This window comes from Octopus bimaculoides, chromosome 5, assembly GCF_046866305.1.
Source record: "Octopus bimaculoides isolate indiv1 chromosome 5, ASM4686630v1, whole genome shotgun sequence".
NCBI lineage: Eukaryota > Metazoa > Mollusca > Cephalopoda > Octopoda > Octopodidae > Octopus > Octopus bimaculoides.
Window position 1 is genome coordinate 52,236,102 of NC_142932.1, and position 17,500 is coordinate 52,253,601.

General features: G+C 38.1%; 1 protein-coding gene across 1 annotated transcript in view; it reads left to right on the plus strand.

The window, feature by feature from the left end:
• The first annotated feature begins 1,840 nt into the window (after positions 1-1,840).
• LOC106873990 (beta-1,3-galactosyl-O-glycosyl-glycoprotein beta-1,6-N-acetylglucosaminyltransferase) overlaps positions 1,841-17,500 on the plus strand; it is a 242,758-nt gene continuing 227,098 nt past the window's right edge. The window contains exon 1 of the mRNA XM_052967795.2: positions 1,841-2,140. The gene's annotated coding sequence lies outside the window, so the exon portion shown is untranslated. The remainder of the gene's footprint in view (positions 2,141-17,500) is intronic.

Here is a 17,500-nt window from a genome sequence, read left to right on the forward strand (position 1 = left end):
CAAGGCACTCCGAATTTAATCTGTCTGGTGGGAGAGTGGACAGGAATCGTTTGTATGTAGTCCAGTGGCTAAAGTTTAGGTTGTTCGCTGAGTAGGTCCCTCATATTAAGTTGCAGAATGAGTGTTGAGTGTGAATAGTTATTTGTGTATGTTATATGTTAAATTATGTTCAGTTTTGGTTTGTACTTTTGTATAAAAGCATTTTCTTTGTTTATCCGTGCTTCATCTGTAGTACTCACTGAAGACCTGGAATTGGGAGTGGGGCTTAATTTTTTGCACATATGTCTATGTGTCCACCCAGAAATGCAGAAATCTTAAGACTTTTATTAGTTTTTCAACAGAATTTTAAGAAATTCTGGTTTTGAAGAAAAAGCAATTTCTATGTTTGTATATTTTCTTGCAGCAATTTTAGGAATATGGATTTACCAAGAGGAGAGGATTTCCAGTCCCCTCGCTCCTACCCTTTTTAGTCGCCTCTTACGCCACGCATGGAATACGGTGACTGCATTCTACTGATCTGTGGGGTTTGCTAGTTAATCTATAGCTGGGACCCTTACAGGTACCACTCCGAGCCAGAGTAGACCTGGGATCGATACTGACTAAGAGGTGGTTCCACACTCCTCAAACCCAGAAACCATGGCCTCAGGGTCCCACTATTGGATGTACTTTATAGTCATACCCAGGACTTTGAGCTGGGAAGTGAATGGAATGCCTGGTGTATGTCTTGCTGCGGCTACCCCCTCCTAAAAAAATGGGGAATAGGCCTGGGTATATGATATGATGATGCTTGCATATCGTGCCTATGTTTGTATGTGTTTATGTTATGCTTTGTTCTTCTTAAGTTGTTTTAACGACAAAATACAATGAAATTCTATAGATCTATAGGCGTAGGAGTGGCTGTGTAGTAAGTAGCTTGCTTACCAACCACATGGTTCCGGTTTCAGTCCCATTGCGTGGCACCTTGGGCAAGTGTCTTCTACTATAGCCTCGGGCCGACCAAAGCCTTGTGAGTGGATGTGGTAGACGGAAACTGAAAGAAGCTCGTCGTATATATATATATATATATATATATATATATATATATATATATATATATATATATATATATATATATATATGTATGTATGTGTGTTTGTGTGTCTGTGTTTGTCTCCCCACCATCGCTTGACAACAGATGCTGGTGTATTTACGTCCCCGTAACTTAGCGGTTCGGCAAACAGAGACTGGTAGAATAAGTACTAGGCTTACAAAGAATAAGTCCTGGGGGTCAATTTTCTCGACTAAAGGCGGTGCTCCAGCATGGCCGCAGTCAAATGACTGAAACAAGTAAAAGAGTAAAAGAGTAAGAGAGATCCCGCATCACAAAATGTTGATACGATAGTTATAAATGGATGTCATTTTCGGATTCTGTGTGTCAAAAAAACTAATTCGGGTCCACATTTTTTGCCAACAAAAAAAAAAAAAAAAAAAATTGTTGGCCTGTGATATTTTATCGACCACAAACATAGTAAATGAGAATACATAAATAAATAAAAGGTAAAATTCAAGGCAAGGCCCGTTTGTTTCTGATCCCCGATATCAAAATACTCTCATTGACTCTTCTTTCTACATTACATTTCAATTTATCCCAGTCAGTTTCATGTGTTACACTTCTATATATTGATTTTCTATCAAGATTAGTATAAATTTAAAGAGAATTATGACATTAATCAGAAGTTTTGCCGTAGTCTTATTCCCCACCGTCGATTTCATGCCTCTCTCTAAACATCTGGCGTATGTAGCATAATGTACATGCGCACATACTCATTATGGAGAGCACGTACACATACAAATATAAGCGTATATGTATACATGTATATATGAAAGTATGGATTAATCTGAACTTCTGAAAGTATGCATTAGTCTGAACTTCTGAGGAAAAAAAAAACAAAAAAAAACTTCCCTACTGTTGGGTTACTTAATACAAATCATTAAGCAGGTTAAATTTTTTACACCGATTATATCTCCAATACAGGACATTTTAACACTGAATTTGGTGTGAGAATATCCAGACGACAATCCCTGATTTTCAACTGTATCTATCCCAAAATACAGATTTTTTCTTAAAGATTCTATTATAACATCGTATTGAAAAGAAACGGTAAGTGTGTGATTTCATTTCTTTCTTTCTTTCTTTTTTTTCCTTCCTTTCTTTCTTTTTTTTCTTCCTTTCTTTCTTTCTTTCTTTTTTCCTTTCTTTTTTCCTTTCTTTCTTTCTTGCTATTTGTTTTATATATTTTCGTTTTCTCGTTGTACAAATATCCAGAGAATTCTGTGGTGAGATGTACATTATTATATTATACATCATTTAAGGCAATGCGCTGGCAGAATGGTTAGCACACCGGACAAAATGCCTGGCTACATTTCGTTCGCCTTTACGTTCTGAGTTCAAGTATCACCAAGGTTGACTTTACCTTTCATCCTTTCGGGGTCGATAAAATAGGTACCAATCTAGCAGGTCGGTGTAATTGACAAGTTCCCTCCAACCAAATTTCAGAAGGGATTAAGTTTTATATACTATTGTCTTCTCGTTGTACAAATATTCACAGAATTCTGTGGTGGGAAATACAGGGTGTTCACGAAGTCTGGGTACATGGAGATTAACACATACTTTAAGAAATTATTATTTCTTATATTTAATTGTTTATGTTATGATTTTATTTACTCCATGTACCCAGACACGCTGTATATTATATTATTACTAGCATATCCGTGTCGGCAAAAATGCCGACAGGTTTATTGATGATAGAAAATGGCACATCAACACAATGGGGGAACCCATTCATAAATGTCAGTATTCTAGTAAATATATGTATATACACAAACTTGAAGAATCAGATACGATTGTAACGTCTCGGTTAAAAATGTCACCCACAGAATGTATGTTTGTGAGTGTATACACACGCAGACTCACACACACAACGCACTCATGCACATTTATACATATGAAGTTTTTAATATTTGGTCATTGGTGTTATCAAGCATAGTAGGGGAATTAGCTAGGATATAAAACAATGATAGATTGAGAAATGTGAGTTTGAAATGAGATAAGTCGAGTTGTTGCATTTAACCTCATTACATGAGTTTTAAAATTTAAACATCAAATGCATTTCGGATTAAAATATGAAGTAAAGTTTAAAATTTCTGAATTTAGCATTAAAGCAAACTAAAAATTAAAAGAATCAAAAGAATTTTGCATAATATTAAAGACTTAGGTTGACCATATGTATAAATGGCCCGTATCAAATTTCAACACAACATTTGGAGAATATCTAATCTAAAAACAATGCTAATATGTTCATGTGTGTTGGCCTGACTATAAACATTGTTTTATGATTGTCTTTTCCCAAGTATGGGCCATCCAACACCCCTTCTATTAAGTGACCCCTTCCTCTATCCTTTCTTTTCTTTTCTTTTCGTCTCTTCACCCCTTTGTAACCTGCCTTCCTCCTTTTCTCTATTCTACTTCCATCTTTCCATCTTCTCCTTCCTCCTCCATGCACTCACCATTTCTTCAGTGTTCTGCTTTATTTGAATTAGAAATGACTCTGATGAAAATAGCCTAAATTTTTTTTAGGTCGTTCAATTTTTCTCAACTGACTGATTGAGTAAAGACTGATTGAGTAAACCTATCAGTAACGTACCTATAATGACTACTGCAAACAACTATAAGTCAAATTTGCTCTAATAAAGGGAAATATGTAATAACCATTATTTATAACTTCTCTTATATATCACTCTATGTAAAAACCGTGGAGGCTCAATGGCCCAGTGTTTAGGGCAGCAAACTTGCGGTCATAGGATCCCGGTTTCGATTCCCAGACCGGGCGTTGTGAGTGTTTATTGAGCGAAAACACCTAAAGCTCCACGAGGCTCCGGCAGGGGATGGTGGCGAACCCTTCTGTACTCTTTCACCACAACTTTCTCTCACTTTTTCTTCCTGTTTCTGTTGTACCTTTATTTCAAAGGGCCAGCCTTGTCACACTGTGTTACGCTGAATATCCCCCAGAACTACGTTAGGGGTACAAGTGTCTGTGGAGTGCTCAGCCACTTGCACGTTAATTTCACGAGCAGGTTGTCCGTTGATCGGATCAGCAGGAACCCTCGACGTCGTAAGCGACGGAGTGCCAACAACATGTAAAAAACAGTTTGTCTGGAGCCCAACCAATATAGAACTGTGATGAACCATAACCTTCGACCCTGCCATAAGAACACTTGGAGCAAAAGTTCCATATTTATAATTATCTCTCAATATAAAATTTCAAAACGCGGAAAGTCAGTTTTTAAAACATTAAGATATGGAAGACAATAAGAATAAAATTAATAACATTAATTGTGTACATATGCATTAATACAGATGTGTAAGTAAGTTATTCATTATACAATATAATAAATTATATTATACAATATAATAAAATAAACTTTATCTTTGTACATGTCTCTCTCTCTCTCTCTCTCTCTCTCTCTCTCTCTCTCTCTCTCTCTTCTCTCTCTCTCTCTCTCTCTTTCTCTCTCTCTCTCTCTCTTTCTCACTCTTTCTCTCTCTCTCTCTCTCTCTCTCTCTCTCTCTCTCTCTCTCTCTCTCTCTCTCTCTCTCTATATATATATATATATATATATATATATATATATATAGACTAGACTGTTGAATGGCAGCCCAGTCAAAATGGTAATTTTTCTTCTCTTACTCTTGTTTTTTGCACACATCTACAAAATGACTTTCTAAAATGAAATTCCATTATGCAGCTGAGGAGTACATTTTCATTGCACATTTTATGTAGTGTTCTCACTACATGAATAAATGAAGTTTGTTGCTTTTCTTCAAATTTTATTCACCAAATCTCTTGATTTTGTTTTTGGTTTTTACCCTACCAAATTTTGGTGCCTCAAACATTTTAAGTACCACATTTAATCTTTTGATTAAATCTATATTATTATTATTATTATTATTATTATTATTATTATTATATATACCTTCTTACTTTTACCTTTTACTTTTTTCAATCATTAGACTGCGGCCATACTGGAGCACCGCATTGAATTATTTTTAGTCGAATGTATCGATCCTAGTACTTACTTCTTTTTTTATAAGCCCCGTATTTATTCTATCGGCCTCTTTTGCCGGAACGCTAAGTTACGGACACGTAAACACACTAACACCGGTTGTCAAGCGGTGGTGGCAGGACGAATACAGACACAAAGACACACACGCACATATACATATACACGATGAACTTCTTTCAGTTTCCATGTACCAGATCCACTCACAAGTTTTTGGTCGGCCCGAGGCTATAGTAGAAGACAGTTGCCCAAGGTGCCACACAATGGGACTGAACCTGGAACCATGTGGTTGGGAAGCAACAGCCACGTCTGTCACACATCTACGTCTACGCCTGTAGCAACGCCTGCGTTTATAATTATCTACAAACGGCTTTATTAATGAACATTTGGTTATTGGTTTTGTTTTTTAAATATAAAAATGACATTGCAATTCTTTCGGATTCAGGTACAAGGTTACCAATTTTGAGGGAAAGATGTTAGTCGGTACCATCAACACTAGGAATTGAATGGCACTCCATTTTATCAACTCTGAAAGGAGTGAAAAGAGTCGGTTCACATACTGAAATGCCTTTATTCGACTCTCTAATGATTTTGCCATCTGATCACCTTGTGTATTTGTTTCTAATTTAGGTACAAGACCAAGAGTTTTGCGGAGTTACTTGATGTCATCGATCTCAGTATTTGACTGGGATTTTATTTTAACGACTCCGAAAAGTTGAAAGGCAAAGTTGGCCTTTGTATGTTTTGAATTCCGAACCTTAAGAAACACGACTCTTTAACAGTTCAGCATTTCACCACCCAAGAAAAGATTATAATTCTTTATTTCTGCCAAAAGGCCCATTTACTGATACGAAAAGATCCAACATATTCAAAGGCTAACACCTTATTGTATTGAAACGAAACAATAAAAGACTCTTTTCACTCTAAGTTCAAATCAACAATAAAGCAAAAAAGAAAAAAACAAAAAAAAACAGAAACGTTAAATGATATATTAATTTGTTTAAAAAATTATCAAATTACATAAAGTAGCTGTACAAAATAAATAGTCGTTTATATAAAATTAGGAATATAATTTTGAAAAAGAAACAAACAAATCAAACAGGGTAACTAATTCACACATGAGTGAAAGCCCATTGGTCAGTGATTCATCAAAACTTCACAGGTCTTGGAAACGAAATTTGTTGAGTGGTGCAAACTCAGGTCCAAAACGTTTTACAAACAAGGTCTTATTTTTTTATCTATCTATCTATCTATCTATCTATCTATTTATCTATCTATCTATCTATCTTTCTGTCTGTCTGTCTGTCTGTCTGTCTGTCTGTCTGTCTGTCTGTCTGTCTGTCTGTCTATCTATCTATCTATCTATCTATCTATCTATTTATTTTTGTTCTTGGAGAAGAAACCTAACTTCAAACAACTTTTTACAGATCACGTTTTACGTACTGTTTTCTAAATCTCAGAAAAGTAAACGGGCGCAAATTTTGATTTTGCACCCCACAAAAATTTTTAGAGATGCGCTTGTACCTTCTGCACCTCCTGTGGGTTTTGTGACTATTTTCTGCTTTGGAGGTGACAAAAAGTATCCAGCGATTTCTATTTTGTGCATTGATGTTATCTTCAACAACAACCTGTCATACAAATAACTTAAAATCCGGTCCTAATTTTTCTTCCTCGGAATGCTTGGCATTATACTTTCTATATTTCATAATACCAAGGAACACGTTACTTATGCAGGACTGTGAAATCCGTTTACTAGTGTCCCACTCTGTATGTTTTGCTCTCCTTTTGTTTTAGTTTATTGCTTTTTCTTTTATTTTTTCCTAATTGTGAACGCATCCTACCCTACCATTTATTTCACATCATCACCAGTCAATGGGCTGGCAATAATAGGATGTAGAACTTCGGCTTCTTGATCTTCGACTTGTTGGTAATTGCCTTCCTGATCAGATTCTTGGTTGTCGGCTTCTGGCACCTTCATACTTGGAGATGCGACCAGTGGTGTTTTGGAAACATCAAATTCTGGATCCTGATGCTGTTGTTGCTTGCTTTGTTACTATCTCTTATCTTTTCCTTCTTTCTCTCCTCTTCCCACCCCTCTCTGCCCCACTACATCTGCTTTTTCACTTGCTCGTTTAGAAATATCCCAGGGACTTTAATTTCCACAAGTGTAACGGCTGTTCTTCTTACCCAGAACCACTGGTTGTAACACTTTTCTATCAGTATCTACGATTAGGGACATATTCTTATCTGTAGTGTTCAAGAGATTATCAGGATTCGTATATCCAACTAGACTCTACCGGACCAATAAATCACTTTTGGTTACTTCGACACTAATAATTTGCCTGTATTTTCTCGTAAAGATTATTATAGTGCCCTAACCAATGTCCCTAGCCGTAAATCATATATTATCTTTCTTCACGAATAGCAGCATGTGATTTTAGGAATATATGCGGAGCCTCTGATCAGCGTGTCACCTTGCTTTCCCTTCCATTTCGAAGGTGAGGTGAGCACTTACGAGTGCTATATCTGGAACATTGAAAACCACCTCACCCATACATCCACCAGAGCTTCTTTTAACTGTTCGTTTAAGGGAAATATTATCTTTTTCCCCTCTTCGATAAAATCATCATATGCAGTCATGGCTATGTGGTACGAAGGCGCAGGTGTTGCAGTGTGGCTGACCGATGTAGAAGTTGGAAGAGTTGAGGAGTATCCCTTTCGAAATGCGATACGAAAGGGCAGTGCTGGCGAAACGGTTTCGAAAGGTGGCCATTTATTTTTTACCACTAAGCTGGTGCAGTAGCCCATTGCAGCGATCCAGTCTCTGAAAACGGGACCAAAACCAACCGCTTTCAGGACGGATTCCAAATAGCAATGGTTTACCCTATCGAATGCTAGGACTGATTCAAATTTATCAGGGCTCCACCGAAGCAAGATTTAGTTCCATATCGCATAAGGTGGACGTTGTCGCGGATAGATTTGTTCGGGATTGCACATGTTTATACTTCATCAACCAGACTACCAACGACAAGCGCCAACCTTTTCGCTAAGACCTTGGCCAAAATCTTAAACTGTATTTAGCCGAGTTATGAGTCGAAAATTCCCTAATATGTCCCCATTGTCGACGGCCTTCCTCAGCTGTGTCACCACATTCCGGCTCTCGTTCTGCTGCCAGTTGCGGTTGATGTCTGCCAAGAGGCTGTCATACATAACTAGCATGAACACATAGAATTCATAGGGCAGACCATCCAAACCGAGTGATTCGCGACTTGTGCAATAGCTGACTGCTCATCACATTTCAGAGGCCGTTATCAGCTTTTTGCAGAACCTCGCATCCACTGCAAAGATCCGCGGCTAGCCGTCCAGGTACGAAATAGAATCCGTCACCATCGTCGACCTCAAACAGCTGTACGAAGTGCTATTGGAAAGCCGCGCATAATCTGTTCGTAATCAACTAGCATGTGCCCATCCCGATCCGTCTTAGACCTGATCGTGGATTTGTTGTCACGTTGCACCTTCACTGTTTAGGCTTTAGTTCCTTCGTGATTAGCGCACAGGCATTAGCTCTGACAAAGCAATATTTGTGTTTCGCCTCAAAGAAATGGTCGAGGGTCATCCTCGTCGCTAGCACCTCGGTTGCGATACCTTCACTAATCCTCTCTTCTAATTTGCTAACTAGATCTACTTCAAATCTATTTCATTCTATTGTGTATCACCTAATGCTAACTCCTTGCTAAACTCTATCGATTCTACTCTGATCGATCTCTTCAAGGTGATCTACCACAGGTTCTTGACGATTGTCCTTGTCAACTGCCGCTTAACTAGTTTGCTAATCTGGTCCCTGTAGTCTTCGTGTGCCAGAAAGGACGCGTCCAACTTCCAGTAACCGGGTGCCAGTCTACGGGTCCTATCTAAATCGACTGTGGAGATCACAAATTTGTATTTGCGTAGCTGACCAATTTGAATTGAGGACAACCTACGCTATCCCTATCTGCTGACCTAGTAAAAATTCGATATAGATACAGTCTAGATGACCCGATGTGGTTCCTCCATATCCACACTGGCACATCGAAGAAATCCAGTCGATACCTGTCATACAGTTGGAAGTTTCTGAGCAAGTTTTCGAGGCTTTTGTACCCCTTTCTATTATGTACTAGACCCATGCAGTCTATCCGTGCTTCCCAAATACTCTTCTAGTCCCCCACTAAGTACTAAGGTACAAGGCCTTCCCAGGAATGGGAAGAAATCTGGCCTTCCAGCCCTTGCCGGGGTATGCATGACCATCAATCTAAAGGCGCTGCCGTACACATCTAGGATCACCAACATGCCGTCCAAGATTTTCCTTACTTTAAGATCTAAGGATTTTCGGAATAACACTACTACGCCACCGTCCGCTCTCGACAGACCACAAGATGAGAATATTTCGTAGTCTTCGAAAATGACTGCAAGGGCATGCTTCCTGGTCTTGTTTCACTAATAGCTGCCACATCTAAATCAAGCGACCTGAGATCTTTGAACAGGTGACCATGCTTCCAAACTGAACCTGAGTCTCGAACATTTACATGCCCTTCTCTAAGTGTAGCCATTTAGATTAAAGAAATGACGTATTTACCTTCGTCTTCGTGAATGTCTGGTGAAACAGCCTTCTTTTTAGTTGAGCAGGGAGTGGATAAAGGTTTTTCTAGGTAGCTTTTTGTGGGGTGCTTACCAAAGCTTCAAATATTCAGGAAGAATTTGTTTTAATTCCGAATATATCCGTATCTGTTTGGTTTAGCACTCTGTCGGATGGAGTTATCGGAAGGAGTTCAGCAAAACTTTCCCCACTTGTTAGGATGTGTTTGTTATTAATTATTATCTCAAGTAACTCAATGCTACTCTTCTGAACAACAGTGAGGTTGATGATGTAATGAAGCTTGTGACTGTTGGTCATTTTATTGTTCGAGTGTTTCATTTTGTTTCTGTGATTTTTTTTTATTTGTTTGTGGTTGTGAAAGTGTTTGTAAAAGTTGGTTTTCTTCTAATGAAGATGTTGACGTTGGTATTTGTTGTTGTGACGAATTTTCTAAACTACCATCATGTCTTATGGCATTAAATTTGGGCCAATTTCTATTTATTTGTGCTTCAGTTTGCCTCTTATCCCCGACAAAGATCATTTGCTGTGATTTTAACGGGCCTTCAACTACTAACGAGGTCTTTGCTTTTGTGAGCCTGAGTCAGAGGAACGGGGCAGATGTGGGCTAGTTGTTGAGTTTTCATCTAATGGTTGAGGAAGGGACTTTTGTTTTGGAGTTGGTAGCAACGGCGGAGAACATCGTGCTTTCACCACAAGGCAAAAGGCTTTGAGATAATTACTATTCCCAGACACGAAGCAATTGAGTTTTTCTCCTCTATAAACACCAGTATCTGATCACTTTCCCCAAAACAGAAAAATAAATCGGAATGTGATTTATTTCTTCTGGAGAAATTAGTATCTAGAATTCCATAAGAATTTCAGGCCTGTTGAGCTGTGGGGTGGATTTCGCCTCTACAATTTCCCCCATGCTCTTCCAGAATGGGTAAGACTCTTGTCGGATCTCGGTTAACCGGTACGTTCATGACTCAAGTTCGAGTTAATCTTTTACTCATACGACGGGCAATCACAATAAAAATTTTTTTTTTTTTTGCTCGCTGCTGCTTATAGCAGCTACCGTTCCGTATTGTTTACCTTCATATACGTATGTTGCAATCATTTACTACAATGGTTCTTGTTTGAGCTAACTTAAATATTCTACTCGGCCCGCGGCTATTGTAGAGCACACTTGCCCAAGATGCCACGCAGTGGGACTGAACCTAGAATCATATGGCTGGGAAGCAAGCTTCTTACCACACAGCCACACCTGCGCCTGGAATTTTTCTTCGAAATTTTCATAAAGAAACTTTTTATTCATTAATCTAATCAGGATCTAATGCAGATGCAAATTCCACTCGGATTTTATGTGCTCCTATTGATCGATATATGCATAGAAAATTTCATTCAAAAATATTTATTTTTATGAAAGTTATGACCTTCCAAAATCGGGGCGGGGGTACAACTGTAGTTATGCCTTAAATAGAATTACCTTCCACACGTCCTTTAACTTTTAAACTGTGATATCCACGAACCTTTAAACTTTTCATATCTGTAAACCTCAAGAATTTTTATTATCCATCACCATCAACCTTTTACAGGAAATTAAACCTCATTGTACTCCTGCTTTTACTGTATTTTAAATAGTTATTTTATTTTATTTTCTCTCATCTTCCTTCTTATCGTACTAATGGCGTTACCCTGCTGTCTTATTAAACTCCAGCCATGTTGCCTGAGATACACTAAAACAGGAGGGTATCATTTGAAGGAGATTTGGTTGCTATTAATCGCAAGTCGGGCGACTTGCATAAATGTTTTGCTGGAGTATAAATTCCTGGAAGAGCAACAGATAGAGAAAAGAGTCCCCAATGTCACCCACAGTTAGAATACTGCAATCTGAGTCTATGTATCTATGTACCAACTTTTCTTTACGTCTATGAATCTACCATCTCTCTCACTTTCTTTCTCTTTCACTTCCTCTGTGTCCCTCCTCTCTGCCGCTTTTAATGTAACAATGTATCTATGTATCTACTTCTCTTCTCATCTATGTATTTACTGTCTCTCTCACTTTCTCTGTCTCTCACTTCCTCTGTATCCTTCCTCTTGCCCGCTTTTAATACTGTTCTGTTTTATTACTGAAGTGTGACAGACAGACGGACAGACAGACAGACGCGGCTCTCAGAGTGTAGATTTATTTAAATTTTGTCATGGATTTATCCTGTGTGTATAAAATATTTAATAAAATTGTATAATGCATATATATATAGAAAGAGAGAGATTTATGTAAATATATGTAAAACTGGTTTTACATACTTTCAATTACTTTTGAGAGCATAAATGGGATCTATTTTAAAACGGGGGCGCCAGTATTTTTTTAACGAAACACTAACGAAACACTTTGAAACTTGGGACACTGGTAGAATGTGTCATATAAAACATCTTTTACTCTTAGTCTTCTTAACAAAAAAAAAAAAAGGAATTCGCAAGTTATTCCATGTAAAAGTTGTCGTATTTCTGTAATTTCAACCAATCACTGACGTCTATTCAGCTGAATAGAGTTTACTGCTGGACGGTCATAAAAATGTTATTCCCTGTGACATATTTCATCCGGTTTAATCGTAATTTATACGCATATATTGTTTATATAATAAATTACGCTGTGCGTATCTATGTGTGTAACAATTTTAGAGTTCGGATTCTCGAGTTAGGGTTAGTTTTAGGGTTACGGTTACGGTTACGGTTACGGTTAACAGTCTAGTTAGGGTTAGTGTTAGGGTTAGGGGATTAATACGATATACACCGTTACAGCGCTAACTGTTTTCAACTGAATAGACGTCAGTGATTAGTAGAAATTATCGAAATAAGACAATTTTTTACATGAAATAAATTCGAATACAAAAATATTTTTCTGTTCTATAACACAAAATAGATACGAAGTTTGAAAGTCTTTCCGTACCAAAAACACTACATAAAACATAAATGAAAACTGGCGCCCCCGTTTTAAAATAGATCCCATAAATGAGAAAAAAATAGTACATTAAACTACACATCGTTTTACGAGTGCACTAGTTAAAATAAAGCTTTTCATGATTACTTTTGTATGTTTTATTATGTATCTTAGCAAAACAACTGAGATATGAATGCGAAAGCCCATAATATGATAGGTGTAACTGAGGTCAATTCAATACCACATACTAACGAAACGCAATACAATGTGGTATTATTACCAAATCATACAAACGTGAGTTATTCCACTTCACAGACTCTAATTGTTTGCTATTAATTTGTTAAGCAATTATTTTCTTCAGAGATAAAAGCTTCTAATTCAGCACTCAGCCAGTTGTCCAGTTTTTACAATAGATATGCAACGCAAGTATACATACATACATACATACATACATACACACACACATACATACATACATACATACATACACACACACATACATACATACATACATACATACATACATACATACATACATACATGCATACAGCTTCATATCATCATTGGAGCAACTGGATACATAGCAACCCATTTGGAGCAAACTATGGCTGAACTTGGGATCTTGGGGGACAGAATGCAAGTCCTTAATTCATATGTTACAAATGATCACGACATCTGAGACTACAAAAATTTGCAGGACCTTCTTAAGATTTAAACGAGGATGGTTAAAGGAAGATATTTTCCTTCACGACCGTGCTACCAAGTAGGTGTCCGGTCAAAATTTACTCTAAAATTAAAAAGAGAAAGAGAATATACATACATACATACTTTCATACATACGTACGTACATACATACATACATACATACATACATACTTTCATACATACGTACATACATACGTACGTACATACATACGTACGTACATACGTACGTACATACATACATACATGCATACATACATACATACATACATAGTGGAAGTCAACTCGTCACCAAGTAAGACCACTTCTTAAACTTGTATAAGCGTTCCCTGAGTCCAACAAGTTTCTGTACATGAATTTGGTCTGAGTGGATAAAATGTACAGCACTGATGAACCTACTTTTCAGCGCAATCGGAACTGGCGCACCAGTGGCACACCAGCGGTGATGACTACCAGGAACCAACTACACTATTTACATTATCTATATTTGACGGATATTCGTCCTCATCTTGTTTGTTGTTAACACAACGTTTCGGCTGATATACCCTCCAGCCTTCGTCAGGTGTCTTGGGGAAATTTCGAACCTGGGTTCTCATTCCTATCGATGTTACTATTATCATTATTATTATATTATTAATCAGGTCGCTGCCGTGAATGGAACTCGTAACCTTGGGGTTAGTAGCCCGCGCTCTTAACCACTACGCCATATGCCCGTGGGCAATTATGTGGTGAATTTTAAGGCTTATAAATCTATTATTTTTCTATCCTTCCTCAATACCGGTTCCCATATGCTATTCATATCTGCACTCGGTCTGCTTAGGAGGTTGTTGTGTCCTAGCATATGTGCTGCTTCTTTTAGTTTTCGTATTTTCCAGTGTTGTTCCCTGTCTATTATTTTAACTTCATCCCACAGGGGGAGGTGGTTTCCATTTTTCCATACATGATCAGCTATACCCGATTTATCGATATCTCCTCGTGTCACAGCTTTGCGATGTTCTTCTACCCTTATTTTGAGGGGGCGACATGTTTCGCCTTTGTATAACCTACCACAGCTGCATGGGATGGAGTACACGCAGTTTTTGGTCATATTCTCTTCTGTTGGTGGTTTTACCCGAAGGAGATATTTGCGAAGTGTTGTATTGCTCTTGAATACTGCCTTGATGTCATATGGGCCGCATATCTTTTGTATCTTTTCGGAGAGGCCTTTCACATAGGGTAGACAGACTGTAGACAGTTTATTGGTTTCATCCTCTCTTTTCTTCATAATTGGAGTAGATAGTATGTTCTTGGGGTAGTTGTTTCTTAATAGATTGTTACTGAGCTTGATCATTTCCTCGTGGTGGGTATCACGATCGCTACTTATATTCTTTGCTCGGTGTTTTAGGCACTGAGCAATTCCTCTCTTTACACTGTATGGATGGTGGGAATTGAAGTTAAGGTATCGTCCAGTGAAGGTTGGCTTGCGATATACGGATGTCCTGAATCCATACTCGGTGCGTGTTATTAATACGTCCAGGAATGCCAGCTGATTGTTCTGTTCCTTTTCCATGGTGAACTGTATGGATGGATTTATTGAGTTCACATGATCTAGCAGCATTTGGACATCTTGCTGGTGGGGCCAGAGAATAAAGGTGTCATCAACGTATCGCAGCCATAGGGTTGGTTTTAGTGGTGTTGATCCTAAAGCCAAATTCTCGAAGTATTCCATGTATATATTGGCTATTATCGGTGATAATGGCGAACCCATAGCTAAACCATCTTCTTGTCGATATATATCAGTGTCCATACTGAAGTAGGTAGTTTCTACACAGAAAGTCAACATTTCCATCAAGTTTGTTATTGGTATACTAGTGCGTTCTTTTAGATGGGTGTCTGTCACTAGTTTTTCTTGAATCACCGATAGTGCTTCACCAGTTGGGACTTTGGTGAATAGACTTATCACATCTAGACTCACCATCTGGTTGGATTCAATGGGGGTATCCTTGATCAATTCTGTGAAGTGGATGGAATTCTTCACGTATGATGTTGACTTTCCTGCTAATGGACTGATTATATCCACCAAGAAGTGGCTCAGTGGATGACATGCTGAACCGCTACAGCTCACTATAGGTCTTAGTGGAATACCTTCCTTGTGAATCTTAGGGAGACCGTACATGTGTGGTAGTTTACTGTAGTGTTGAGTCAGCTGTCTGTACTTCATTGGTGTGAAGTGATCCTTGTTCTTGATCAAGATATGTGACAACTTCCTCTCTGTTTTCAGAGTTGGGTCTTTCTTTACTCTACTGTAGCTACCATCACTTATAAGACTTGCCAATTTTTCGGAGTAGTCAGACTTGTTCATCACGACTGTAGCATTTCCCTTGTCCGCTGGGAGAACTATGATGGAATTGTCTCCTTGTAGCCTTTTGATAGCGAACTTTTCTTCCTTAGTGATGTTTGGTTTGGGAAGTTTCGCTTTCTCCAGTACCTGTCTCACCTTCCACCTTAGTTCATCTCCCTGAGCTTTCGGTATCTTTACCGCTATCTCTTCAATAGGGGCTATTATGTCCAAGTATGGAATGCGCTTGATGGTTGTCGCAAAGTTGAGACCTTTGTTCAGTACGGCTTCGTTATTTAGTTGATGTTTTTTCCAACGGTTGTAATGGATCCTCTCACGGACGAGGGCATGTCCTGCCCTTTCCGCTACTCTTCTAGCTTTATATGAATCCACTGGTGTCATTATATTCAAGCCAGGTAGTATTAGCTTTGAGTCTCTACATCTACACAGGAAGGTTAGATGGTTTGAAAGACGAGCTAGTTTTTGATGGAGTTTCTCTATATGTCTCCAATGAAGTCTAATGTCGGCTCCGTACCGATTAGATGATACAGTTCTATATTTAAGAGATGAGGAATTATTTACATTATTTACATTATCTACATTTGACGGATATTCGTCCTCATCTTGTTTGTTGTTAACACAACGTTTCGGCTGATATACCCTCCAGCCTTCGTCAGGTGTCTTGGGGAAATTTCGAACCTGGGTTCTCATTCCTATCGATGTTATTATTATTATTATTATTATTATTATTATTAATCAGGTCGCTGCCGTGAATCGAACTCGGAACCTTGGGGTTAGTAGCCCGCGCTCTTAACCACTACGCCATATGCCCGTGGGCAATTATGGGGTGAATTTTAAGGCTTATAAATCTATTATAAACACTGTTGGGTTGTTTTTTTATCCGGTTAACCTTCTCGTAGAAAGAAGTTCAAATGAGAACTAATTCTTCTTCACGCCCAGTGATTCATTCATACGCTGATTAGCTCTTAGATGCTACTACTGCGGATCAAAGTAGATCTACAACTCTCATACCAGGCTTCCACTATTAGATACAGATTGAAGTCATACCTAGGACATACGTACATACATATATACATGCATACATACATACACCTTTTCAAATATCAAAGAAAAGGAGGATAACTATGGACAATTGCATCAAAGCCTTCAGCTTCTATGCACAGATTATAAATTCACATTTATACTAATAATTATTGGTGTCCTTAATCTTTTTGAGTAAATGCTTAAATGATAATCGGCAAAATCTAGTGTTTCCGGAAAAAGAAATCAACCAGCTAATTTGATCGTTACAAATACAATTTGCAAACGGAACAGTAAAAATATGCAAGATTTTTCTCAGGTTTAATATGTGAATTTGTTTTTATCTACATTCCAACAATAGAACTTAATGCTTTGTTAGAAGCCAGCCTCTTACTCAGAGGAGGAATTTAAATGATTAAAAACAAAAGAAAACACACACACACACACACACACACACACACACACACACACACACTTCTTTCAGCTTCTGTCTACCGAATCCACTCACGAGGCTTTGGCCGGTCTGAGGCTGTAGCAGAAGACATTTAATAAAGGTGTCACGCAATGGGACTGAAACCGGAACTATGTGGTTGGAAAGCAAGTTTCTTACCACACAGCCACTACTGCGATTGATAAAGATCTCTTAAGGTCTATGGGATCTACATGAAAAAAGAAATCCGATTTAAATAATCGTTTAATTAAACTAATAAGTTTCTGTCTGCGCGATATGTGAACAAAGGGAAATAATGCCATGGACAGACCAAAAGTACTGTAATTCTTTATCAGA